General features: G+C 40.4%; 1 protein-coding gene across 8 annotated transcripts in view; it reads right to left on the reverse strand.

Annotated features, from left to right (window-relative positions):
• DLG2 (discs large MAGUK scaffold protein 2) overlaps positions 1 to 13,831 on the reverse strand; it is a 1,656,639-nt gene that overhangs the window by 495,402 nt on the left and 1,147,406 nt on the right. The window lies entirely within an intron of this gene.

The following is a 13,831-nucleotide window of genomic DNA, read 5'->3' on the forward strand; positions in this document are numbered from 1 at the left end:
TTTTTGAAAGCCCTTCTTCCTCTCTGTGATCAGAAGAAGGGCTTTCGAAAACTGGGGGGGTCCTTTCGGAAGGTCCCATCTCCACGGGCGGCGCATGATTCGAAAAGCCGCACTTTCGAATTGCCGCAGGCTGCCATTATGCTAACGAGGTGCTGCATATTCATTGCAGTGCCTCATTAGCATATTTCAAACCTGCTCATTAACATGCCCCTTTCAAAAGAAAGGTGCACGTGTAGATCCAGCCCAAATGAGTAATACATTTCTTCTCTGGCTCCCTTTGCTTAAAGGTAGGCCAATTCCAGCTCTATTCTAATAAGGAAGTCTGATTTTAATAATGTAACTTTGGTAAGGAGCTCATGCTATGTTATCAGTTACTAAGGAAATCAGTTATTTAAATATACCTAAGGCAGTCATTGCTTCTTTCAAATATCTCCCTCCATCATGTTACTGATGACCACATCGCAAATCTGTATTGCACAAAGCTAAAGCCTTTCTACATGCTTATTAGAGGTGGTGCATTTGAAGGTCAAGGAACAGGCAGAGTGTACACATTGAGTCAAGAAGGAATATACAGCATAATCTAAGACAGGAATGCACAGATCCAACCAAACAAAATAAGGCTACTGGGCTTTGAAATCAAGACTGATACTAATTCCACCACAGAAATTCAAGTTGGGAAGGAATTGTTCAAAATGATTTCTTGTTTCCACAATGAGCCATCACAGACAAATTTCTGAACACTAAAGTCCTTTCCTAATAAACTCAGTATTTTTAAATTGTTACTGCCACCATTATAGTAGAGGGAAATCATAATCTCTTCTGTATTTCCTCAATAAACACCAGTTCATAAAGTTATCTGTCAGAAGTACTGACCTAGAAAGAAAGCACAAGGGATTTTTTTCTCTAAGCTACTCCTAATACTCTTTTACAATAATGAATTCATAAGAAATCCTAGACAATAAGAACTCTCAAAATATTCTTAAGATGTATAACTTTAATTATTAAGATCTAATAATCTAACCTCATCAGAGCACATGCTGCAGAGTCAAGAAGCTTCTGTCAAAATTACTTTCTTACTGATAAAGAGATTTTTTTTCAGTAAAAGCAATGCACAGTTAGAAATATTTCAGACACTGCAGGCACCATGGATTCATGCAGAACAATAGCAGATGGCTTTTGAAAATATATTCTCATAATTCAAAAGATAAAATGCCTCCCTGCTAAATAACCTGAATAGAAGACATCATTTTGGGTTTAAGTTTCCTTAAAGAGAGAATCCCTCACATTTTCTTCCTAGACCTCAATGAAGTATTTAAGTACAGCATATACTTAACAACAAAGCCTTTATGCCCTGGAGTAATCCCATACCTTTTCAGAAGAAAAAAAAATCACTTAAGCAGGTGTGTTTGTCCTGGCCCTTTTAAACAGGTGTGTCATATTTAAATATATTGACTTGGATGAAGTTTAATAAGGACAAATGCAAAGTGCTCCACTTGGGAAGGAACAATCAGTTTCACACATACAGAATGGGGAGACACTATCCAGGAATGACTACAGCAGAAAGGGATCTAGGGGCTATAGTGGACCACAAGCTAAATATGAGTCAACAGGGTGATACTGTCGTAAAAAAGCAAACGTGATTCTGGGATGCATTAACAGGTGTGTTGTGAACAAGACACGAGAAGTCATTCTTCCACTCTACTCTGCACTGGTTGGGCCTCAGCTGGAGTATTGTGTCCAGCTCTGGGCACCGCAGTTCAAGAAAGATGTGGAGAAATTAGAGAGGGTCCAGAAAAGAGCAACTAGAATGATTAAAGTTCTAGAGAACATGGCCTATGAAGAAAGGCTGAAAGAATTGGGCTTGTTTAGTTTGGAAAAGAGAAAATTGAGGGGAGACATGATAGCGGTTTTCAGGTATCTAAAAGGGTGTCATAAGGAGGAGGAAGAAAACTTGTTCTTTTTGGCCTTTGAGGATAGAACAAGAAGCAATGGACTTAAACTGCAGCAAGGGAGGTTTAGGTTGGACATTAGGAAAAAGTTCCTAACTGTCAGGGTGGTCAAACAGTGGAATAAATTGCCACGGGAGGTTGTGGAATCTCCATCACTGGAAATATTTAAGAACACGTTAGATAGATGTCTGTCAGGGATGGTTTAGACCGTACTTGGTCCTGCCATCGGGGCAGGGGGCTGGACTCGATGGCCTCTCGAGGTCCCTTCCAGTCCTAGTAGTATTCTATGAATTTATAGGATAAATAAATTTGGCTCTGGTTGAAATATATATTTTAGACACATTAAGTTGCCTGCAGCAGTTGATGATGACTGACAATACTTAAGCAGCTGATATGCATGAACAATCCTGTGAGGACTGTCACTAAACACACATTGCGTATTAGAGGATTAGAACATCAATATTCACTCAGTCCTCAAACTTCTTGTAATGGGGTGTACTCACTACTCTGGTACCTCTTGCTTATTGTCCTGGGAATTAATTCATCACAGGCAGTTCATGCACCCTCTTTGAGTGGTATCTTGCCCACTGACATTTCTGCTGCAGGACCCCGTGTCACATGAAGAATCCCAGAGCCCTCTTCAGGACATAGTCCTCTAGCTGTGCCTCACTCTATTCTCCGCACTTCTAGTGGAACAGCAATCTGCTGGCCAACTGCTTGCCATAGGGACCAGTGGCATTTCTGGTCTTAGCCACTTGCCTCAGAGGCAAATAGCAGCCCTTGTATTGGCCATTCCCCTCAGTGGGAAGTGGCGGTAAAAATCAGGCCTCGGCCTCCCCACTACTCCACTGTCTCCTTCCCTGGGCCACTTCCCTGTAGTCACAGACCTCTCCTGTGCATGTGTCAAGACTTAGTCTGGCAGTCATCAGTCTGGAGTTCCCTCTTTGTCTCACTGGTCCTGCACCAAGTCCTGGTGGTTCTCTTAGCACTTCAAGGACCCTTCCCTACCACCCTGGGCTCCCACGGCAGAATTGACTCCTCTGCCTTTTAGCCCTCTTTATATAAGGGTCTGCTTTGACCTGATGGGCAGCTCCCCTCAGCCCTTCTCTGATTGGCTGCCTGCCACAGAGCCTTGTCAGGACTGATTTTAATCCCTATTCAACCAGCATGGGGCAGATGCCCCATCACACCTTCCTACACCTGAAACTTACAATGGTTCTTCTTTGGGAAGCATTCACCCCTGTCACTTAGTACCCCTCAATGCCTCGTTAGCATAATGTGTCCAGTCGTGTTTTGAAAGTGCTGCTTTTGAAACACAGACTGGCTGTCTAGACACAAGCACTTTGAAATAAACTCCATGCTTCAAAATGTCCTTATTAGCATTAACAAGGAAAAGACAAAGACAATGAGGATCAACCAATCCAACACCATCACCATCACAGTGGGACAGGATGACCTGGAAGATGTGGAGCAATTCACCCACCTGGGGAGTATTATGAACAGAGATGGAGGAACAGACCAGGATATTAATGCTAGGAAAGGGAAAGCAACAGATGCATTCAAGACTCTTAATCCCATACGGAGGTCACAAATAATATCTGTGAAGATGAAACTGCAGATCTTCAACACGAATGTGAAGAGTATGATCTTGCATGGATGCAAGACCCAGCATACTAGAAAATCTTCAAATCACAAGCTACAGACATTCATAGAGAGATGATGCCTGAGGTACATATGGCAAGACTTTGTCACAAATGAAGAGCTTTGGAACAGAGCAGGACAAGAACCAATTGACATTTAAATCAAGAGAAGAAAGTGGGGATGGCTAGGCCACACTCTCAAAAAACCATCATCCAGAATAGTCCAAGCTCTCACATGGAACCTGCAGGGAAAATGCAAAAGAGGAAGACCTCGGACAATAGGGAAAAGATCTACTGAGACTGAAGGACAGTAACTGGGATACTCCTGGACCAAGCCACTCTGAGTACAAGGGTTAAGTGGTAGTAATAGTAGTAGTAATAGTAGTAGTAGCACTGAGCCGGCTCCCTGTCTCCTGCCTCCCTCCCAAAACAGGGTTCCCACAGCTGAGGCTGCCAACGGGGCTCCACACCTCAGTTGGCTTCCCACCCTGGGGCTGCAAGGGACCCCTTCCCCACCAGCCAGTTCCTCAGGGCTGGAGCTACCAGTGGGGCTCCCAGCCCTGGGGCTGCCAGGGTTGCCCTAGCCTCAACCAGCTCCCCAGGGCTGGACCTGACAGCAGGACTCCATGACCTGCCAGCTCCCAGGCCCAGGGCTACCAGTGTTCCCCCAGCCCCAGCCGGGTGCTGGGGGCTGGAGTTGCCAGAGTACTTCAGAGCCATAGCGAGATCCCAGCCCTAGTGCTGTGGGGGTGCTCAGCCCAGCCAGGTCCCCAGGGCTGCCGTCAAGGCTCTGCACCCCAGCCAGCTCCCAGTCTGGGGGCTGGTGGGGTCCTCCTGCCACCCAGCTGGGAATCCTGGCTGGAGCTGCTGTGGTGCCCATACAATGTACCAGCCTGTACTTGCACAAAAAAAAAACAAACAGTGGTCTGAATACAGATGGGAATTAGGAACTTCCTTGTGCTGCGATGCAGCTACTGTCAACATCCCGGGAAAAGATCTTGGGATCTTTATATCCTAGTTTTTCTGTCTGTGTACAGTGCTTTTCAGGGATGTGCTCAAATTAACATTTATCCCTAAAAATTCAGCCTGTACTAAGGCTGTTATACCAATACAGTAAGAGGAACACCTGTCTCTGTTACTTTTGTAGCGTTAAAAGGGATATATTTGGGGTTTTAAAATATTTTTAGGCCTGATGCTGTAAGGCAATGGTTGTTCTTATGAGGCATTGGTTATCACTTCTGGAGAAACTCTCAAAGAAAAGGAACCTTTAGTAAAATTCTTAGTTAAACTCACGAAAAGGTTTTTTTCCCCCTGTAAAAATCTTTTAAAATGGTCACTTTTGTATTCATAAACAATTTACTCATCTTTAATGCATTTTTTGCATAAAAATTTAAATTATTCATGTCAAAAAATGGCAAGGACTTTGTCTGAACCATTTTCTAACAGATTTTCATGCTCATCATGTTATCTGAAATACGAAACTTTGAGTGCCTAACAGTTCAAAACAAGTAAGGCGCAAAACAAAACAGCCTGTAATTTGCATTACTTCCCAAAGCAAGTTCTCAGAAAATCAAGACCCAAACCATATAGTACTTCATAGAATGACTTTCTAGTTCAAAAAAGAACAGGTAAGTTCATGGAAGATAAATCCATCAACAACTGTTCGCCAAGATGGTCAGGATGTTCCCAAACTCTGACTGCAGAAGCTAGGACTGTATAACGGGATGGATCACTTGTTAAATCATTCTGTTTATTCCCACTGAAGCATATGACACTGGTCACAGATGTAAGACAAGATACTGGGCTAGATGGCCTACAGGTTTGACCCAATATGGTCTTTTTTATCTTCTTGTTGAGCATGTATTAAGAATCTCCTAGCATCATTAATTAATATAATAGAATGTCTCATTATGATTCATACAGAGGTACATAATGTACATTTTTATAATCTTTCATATCACTTTATTTAAAAAAAACCCTCTGACAAACAAAAATTCTAAATATATACAGTATGTCCAGGAAATGTTATGGCTGTTACACAGACAAAAGTAGAGTTAAAATTGTCTCTTTAGAACCATTGCCACTTCTGCCCTTTGCTAGATGCACTAATGTAAAATGCCAAATCACAGAACTTTTGCTAGGTATGAAATGTAAATCTAGACTTAGAAATCATGAGGCTCCTGCCTCCTAAATCTAGAATAACTTTGTCTAAATCAGTGGAGTTAAGCCACTGGGTAACAGGTGTAAGAATGAGGAGAATTCATGCTACAGATATATCAGACAGGAGTATGGGCAATAAACAAACATGGTCACTCATCCATAAATTTTAGTTATCAGTGCTGCTTTAATATCCAATATATGCTAAATGCACTCCAAACTCAGTATACACAATACACAAAAGACCAAAGTTCTCTTCAGCCAACATCCACCTTACAATTACCTGAACCATCATGGCAGATGACAAAGTGCTGGAAAATGTTAACAGATTTCCCCTATTTTGGAAGCTCTCTCTCCAGCAATGCTGACATTCCTGATGAAATCTACCACTGAATCTCCAGTGTCAGTGCAGCTATGAACGTCTACGCAAGAAAGTGTTTGACAACCATGACATTAAGACGCAGACCAAGATCAACATCTACAATGCCATAGTCATTCCAATATTGCTGTGTGGAGCTAAAGCTTGGAATCTCGACAGATGTCATATAAAAGATATGAAGAAATTCCACCAAAGGTACTGAGTAGAATATTGCACGTCACATGGAAAGACTGGTGGACCAACATTAGCATCTTACAGAAGCTGACTCCTACAGGCAGCTACCATGGTCTGATCATGTGGTCAGGATGCTGATACATATCTGCCTAAACAAATTCTCTATGCTCAGCTGAGGTTGGGGTGAGGTCTGATGGTGGGCACAGGACCTCCTTAAGCACAGCCTGGTAAAGTGCAATATTGATGCTAATACCGTGGAGAGGCAGGTCAGGCCTTCACCAGCTGACTTTGGCTCAGGCAGCAGGGCTGTTTAACTGGGGTGTAGACATTTCAGCTCAGAGTGCAGCCCTAGCTCAAGGCCTCTCCCACCCTACAAGATCCTAGAGCCTGGGCTCCAACACAAGCCAGTAAATCGAACTTGCAATGAAAACACCCCAAGCCCAATTCAGCTGGCACAGACCAGCCATGGGTTTTTAATAGCAATGTAGATTATACCCTTTGGGTCCCTCTGAGGAACGCATAGGAAACTTGTCTTTGGTTAAAGATGTGTTGCAGCTACCAGATGTAACATAGGCTCCTTAGTTAAAATCCTTCTAATCAGGACATGGGAACATATACAAGTTTGTGCAGGAAAACCAGTTTCAACAGAAAACCCAGGTGATTATTCTGCAGTTGGTATTTTTAAAAGCATCTTTCATCTTGAGCTCTCCACATGCTTTGCAAACATTAAAGAAGCAAGCTGCACAACAGCCCCACAAGGCACAGGAGATAATAATCATTATACCTATTTCACAATGGGAGAAAATTCTGCACAGAGAAATTAAAATCTTGCCAAAAACATCTAGCAAGCTGAGGACAGAACTAAAGAGTGCTACACTAATGTAGAAAATACTCCCAAAAGGAACACCAGGGCCTCCCTCTTTTAGGACCATGCAAATTAGTTAAGTGAAAAGCAAGCTTTGCTTTTTGGGTATGACATGAAAAACTAGCAAGCAGCAAGTCACAGCAAAATTATCAAGCAGTAAGTCACTGTGTGTGATGTGACTTTGAGATTAATGATTTTCATGCCATGATACACTAAATCCCAATGCTCTTCTCTTGGCTCAGCTAAGCCAGGGGTAAGCAAACTTCTTACATCAGACCCCACTTTTCATCTCTGCAATTAGCAGGGCCCCCCAGTCCGTTACTGAAACAGATGGAAATTTCAGTTATGTTCAGATGAAATAAAACACAAAACCCTTTTGGCATGTGTAAGAAAATAAGTGTTGAACATAAAACCCTTATTGATTAGTGTACAAATGTGAATACGCATTCATAAAACAGTAACTAATTTCAACATTTTTAATGAAATGAATGAGCCTGAGACCCAGCAGCTGACCGTGCTATCCTCCCCACTTATGAAATTACATACCCCCCTAAAGGAGCCCAACCCCACTTTGTGCACCCCTGAGCTAACTTCCCCAAGTTTAAAAACTTGTCCTAACCCCAGAGGAGATTTATTCTAGGGTGAGAAATAACACATAAACCACCTGTCTGTTAGTATTTTGGCACTTCCTCTTCTGGTGAGATCTGGGAAGTAACAAAATGAGTGAAAATAAAACCCTTAAAAAAAAGAATATTTTCTCTCAAAAAAGGGGCATTGTTTTAGTTTGAATGTTGAATGAGGACTCAAATTAAGCCAAACCATCATTCTCGTATTTGGTGGAAAATGGGAAAAAACTGAAAGATGCTAAGAGTTCTGAAGAGCCTCAGAGGAAAACAGCACTAAGCCTGTTTTATATGGTACCAGATGTGTAATATTTTTCAGTAACAATAGCCTCTCTAAGGACCTGATGATTTCCCACTAGATAATCACAGAAGCCTTTTCCTCCACCAAGTGATTATTGAGCTATTTAATACTTGTAATTGCAATAGCAGTGCACAGAGATGCTGATGAAACAAGCACTTAGGTTTGGGCTTATGGCACCATTCTGCTGTGGCAGCATTCTCAAGCTATTACTGTAATTTACAAGGATATGGTATTGAACACATGTTGCTGAGAGAGATTTGTTAACCTCTTCAGTACTGTAGGATGAAATAGTTAGATGGCATGTAACGTAACTTCAGTGTGTCTGAACTTCAAGTTATGTTGATATGTTTAATCAGATGCAGCAGTAGAGATTGGTAGGGAAAAGGTTTAAAAGTTGTGGAGGGTCAAGAGGTAGCAATCTTCTTACGCAGTGCTTAACCCTTTCCATTACATAAGTTTCCTGCAACCGCCTTTTTTCTTCTTTCATTCTTAAACACTTTGGGTGAGTCTACACTTGCATTCCTTTTTCGAAATAGGTATGCGAATGAGGGAAATTGAAAATGCAAATGAGATGCATATTTGCATGTATGGTACCTCATTTGCATATTCTTATTTCAAAAGAGCTTCTTTTGAAAGAAGCAAACCATTGTAGACGCTGCTCTTTCAAAAGCAAACCCCATCTTCGGGAGAATTCTTCCCATTAAATAAAGGGAAGAAAGATTCTTTCAAAGATGGGTTTACTTTCGAAAGAGCAGCGTCTACACTGGCTTTCTTCTTTTGAAAGAAGCTCTTTCGAAACCATAATATGCAAATGAGGTGTCACATATGCAAATTCATACCTCATTTGCATTTTTGAATTACTGCAGTTGCATACCTATTTTGAAAGAGGAATACAAGTGTTGACACACCCTTTCAGGTTTGTTTTGCAGAAGGCCTTTGAAATTGAGCTGTGAAAAAGCCATCTGGCTAGAGAATGCTGAGGAGGTGGGGATGGTTGGGTTTTTTTGGTGACATGAAATTCTGTTCTGGTTTAGCTGGAGCTCAACTGTTAAAAATTACTATTTCCCTTTCATCACTTGCATCACTCAGTGAAAATTTTTCAGCCTGCAAAAATAAAAACTTAACACAAACATCTGGACATATGGTCAGTTTTATTTTTTATTTGTTTGGACACTGAAGCCATAATGTTTCAGATTTTGATAATTTTTTTCAGTGGGAAGGCTCCTTAGGCTCACGGCATACTTCCAGTCACTTCTGACTACAAAGAGAGACAAATAAAAAAGTGATGTTTCTAACCTGCACATGTATGTTTTAAAACAGTTCCATTTCATAGAAATGTTCCGCAGGTTCATTGTTTTTGATTCAATGCAGAACAAAAACATTCAAAATTTGAAAAGCTGTTCTGAAACAGAATTGTCACTCTCCAGCCAGCTGTCTTGTGTACATCAGGAAGTTACCAAAACTGTAATGGGATCAGACATCTGGAGAAATCTAGGCCAACCTTCCCCTTTGACAACAACTCCTAAGTCTGACACATTGCCTTTGCATTGTGTCCTTTGCTTGAGTGGCACCAGATGGGGCTTGAGCCAGTGTGTATATATGCCAGCTGATAACTGAAAAATAAAACACCACACTCTAGTTCAATTCTAATCCTGGTCCACTGAGCTTTACTTTAACACAGAGAAGATTCAAAACAAAGCAAAGCAACTCAGAACACTGTAACAACCACCAGAGGCCTCCCCCAACACATTTTTCCCTAAAGCAGCTGCAGCTGCTTCTCTGCAACTTCACAGCTCCATCCCAGATCAAGCACCTGATAAGCAAGGAGCTAGAGTCCTCCTTGTAACCCCTTATACACTGGTTTTTAAGGACCATCTTTGTATCTTATAATATCTCCTAGTTCCCAGGAGAGAAGCAGGAAGAGAAAGATGGTTTACATGGTGCCTAGGGCCCATTCCTTCTTTCCCTCCCACCCCCAACCTTCTCTCTTGGAGGTAAAATACAAGTCAGGAACCCACACCTCCAGGTTGTAGAGAAAAGCCAGCCCAGGCTCCCTTTGACCACCCTCTGGTCTAAAGCTAATTGGAATTTTTCTGTCAATAATTAAATTTATTTTGAGTTGACCTGACCAAAATTGGAATATTCTTTTTTTTATTTTTATTTGGCCCAATATATTTTGTTTTAATCCATTCAACACAACACTGTATTTCCATGTCAGTACATCAGCTTTTGGTAGCCATTGCTTGTATCTCCATACCCTCTTACAGACTGGATTCCACGGTGGACTACAACTCCCACAATGCAAAGCAGATTTGAGCTGCAAATCAGAAGACCATGGGTGTATTATGGGAAGTATAGTTCAGCCAGGGAGCCTGGTCCATAGCAAAGAACTGGTCCACTATTTTAATTCCTAAATTACCGATTTCATAAGGCAATGTATTACTACTGGAAATGCATTTTAATATTGAAGTAATTTGAAATTAAGCTTTTGGGACAGTTCAACAACTTGTAATGAAATTCTGTATTTTGATTTTGGGATGTCGAAATGTTTCATTTCAATCACACAATGTAAATATTCAAACTTTTCTAAATGAAAAATGTTTGGCATTTCCAATCCAGAAATAAACTATGATATTTCAGTTTGGGGACAAAAAATAAATGACTTAATGTTAGCATTTCCAAAGAAATGGAAAATCAAATAAATACCCCTAGGAGTTTTCATGTAGATAGGTATAGGTTGAACCTCTCTCGTCCAGCACCCTTGAGACCTGACTCGTTCTGGCTGAGAGCCTTTGCCAGAAAATGGGAGGTCAATATTTTCTAGAACATTACCAAGAAGATATACAGACAAGGCTTGAGATTTGCAGAGTGTTATAGCTCAGGATAAGAAGCTCCAATGATATATGGGAAAAGAGGAAGACAGCACAGAGAACCAGTGAGGGAAACACAATGTGCTGAAAAGCGGAAAGGAAAACTGTTTGCCTACAGTTTTTCACATGGAACAGAGGGGTAGGAAAAACTGATACTTTTGAATGTTTTCGTCTCAGTGAGTGTGGTTATAAGCTCATATGAACGAAATAACATTTGAAATAATATAATGCATGGATCTTTGAGAGTATGGGACACCTTTGGTTTGTGTTTATACACAGATAATTTATGTTATACACAATTTTTCCAGGTATGTTTCTTACAAAGTTCAAAAGTCTTCCTAAAATGGCTTATCAACAAATATATTTTCTTTAATGGCAGTGTAAAAAATACACATAAATATATCCAAAATGATCAAAGCTAATGAGTTCATAAACTTCCTAACACAAACCAGGACAGAGCAGTCAATAATTCATGCTCTAATTTACGGTCATCTGCAGAACAAGCATGTTTTGTTTAATGGGGTGAATGTTTCCTGATTAACTTACTACTAAATTATGTACTGAACTAATAGCATCATCAGAGGTCTGTAAATAGAGCAGATATGAATCAATGTATTGCAGCAGTACTGTAATTATTGGTAACGTCTTGGGAAGACTTTATTCTATAATGTATTAAATATTGGTACTGATGTCCTAAATTCAAAACCAAAACTTACATAACCAACGAAGATAGAAAATACAATATGTAACACATGCTTAATGCAATACCGGAAGGTGCTCAGATACTATCATAAAAATGGTATGAAAAACCTTTATAGAATAAAACAGAACAGTGACTGATCCTTGAGAGTAGCTCACAAAGTGTGTACTCTCTTCTCTTGTGCTTTGATCAGCGATACAGATAAAGGATGGACACAAACCCCAGTTTGTTTGGAACTTCTCTCAGCTCATTACTGAAAAACCTGTGTGTTACTTGTAATAACTCTCCACAGGGGTCTACATTGACCCCAAATACTTCTCTAATAATTGAACAAACTATCCCCCAGTGGTGCATCCAATACTGAAAATGGACATGACTAAAAAGCAACTTATTATTCTATGGCTATGCTGTAGAAGGAAGTTAAGTTTCATGCTTTTTGAATTTAAATCCTCAAGCTTGGATCACAATGGAATCAATTTTAGCTATCCACTGGTCCATTTCAAGTCCACTACAAGAACATTAAGGTAGCTTTCCAAATGGATATAATTGTCTCTCTCTCCAACATTTTTGTATATTCTTTCTTCTTATCAAATATATTTGTATAAAAATGGTATTAACTTCTTCAGAGATCCTTTCTTTCTACAGCTTATCCATAGGAAAAAAATTATAATCCTGATACACCCCAGTGGTTTGTCTAAGAAGTGTACAGAGAATACTGGCATTGTTTTCTTAAACTCTTTCCTATTTTACACTCAGACCAAAACAGAAGTCAGGAGGGATCTAGGTTCTGTTCTCAGAGCTACCACTAATTTGTTCTTTGCTGTTGGTGAGTCATTTCAGTTCTTGCTTCCTGTCTTTGCCAATCTGTATAATAATACTATCCCACAGAGAAGTGCTTAAAGATCTAAGGAAGAAAACCAGTCCAGATACATTTTATTATGATTCCACAGCAATACCTCTTAAACAGAAGCCTTTGATGATCCCCTAACCTAGCTCCTCTGCCAAGGCAGTAGTTATAATACATCTGACAGTGCTACATGGACAAAGGACAATATGTACAGCCCTAAATGCATATGGAAGGGATGGGGAATTATGGCTAGGACACCCAGCAGCACACCTGAAAGGGCACACTGTAGGAACTACATGCTACATCTTTTCAAAAGACATACCAGTGTCCATTGAACCTCAGCTGGAATGCACCTGTAGGTATCACCACTAACCATCTCTCCCACTCTGCCCCACCACCAACCTAGTGCAGCACAGGCTTTAATTATAACCCAAACCACTTCATGTATCTAACCCATATTCTTTGAAAGAAACCCATGTGGAGTCATGCAGTAGTGCCAACAGGCAGCATTCAGAAATCATGAATAAGGCTCCCAAAAGCATGAGACTAGCTTACAAAAAGCTTAACATTTTTAAAATGATAAATTCGGGGATCTCTAATTTGCCTTCTGTGTTTTGACCCTTTATATGATTCACATTTTTAAGGTTTTCTCAGTAAACATAAGAGCCAGAATATCCTCTTCTCCCTTAAATGAGAGCTGGGACTCCCATGTAGCCATATCACCGCTGCAGCTGGAGTTTTAAGGGAAAGATCGAATAGCAGAAGAATGGAAATAAAATAGTGGGAGCTGGCAACAATATACAGAAGGGTGTTTTTATTTTCTATCAGTTTTGGTTCATCATTACTGCAAACTACTTTACACTTCATCTTTACTTCACGTGTACTTTTAGCGATGCCTGAAGCATTCTCAGCTCCTGTACAGCTCAGCTCTGTGTGTGTGTGTGTGTGTGTGTGTGTGTGTGTGTGTGTTTAAGTGCATGTGCAAAATAAGCTGTTTATGGTTTATCCTAATCAGCTGCTTTTCCGAATTCCTTTTCTGAGGTCTTTGCTAATTAAGTCATGTTAATGCAGGGAGTTCCTGGGCCTGTAATCTGGTCACCACAGTTTTCACATAGAACAATGCGTGTGTTAAACATAGGTTGCTTGTGTAAAGCAGGAATCTCAGTTACCGTAGACCAAGTGACTCATTAAAAAGATCTACAGTATTTGTTTTTTCCTAACAAAAAGAACACAAGGAAAAAAGTAAATTATTGCAAATTCTAGTTTGAGTATTGAGTCTAAACTTATGATTTCTATAGAAAAGATTGCAATGAAGCAAATGGATTG

Source organism: Carettochelys insculpta, chromosome 1 (genome assembly GCF_033958435.1).
Source record: "Carettochelys insculpta isolate YL-2023 chromosome 1, ASM3395843v1, whole genome shotgun sequence".
NCBI classification, from domain to species: domain Eukaryota; kingdom Metazoa; phylum Chordata; order Testudines; family Carettochelyidae; genus Carettochelys; species Carettochelys insculpta.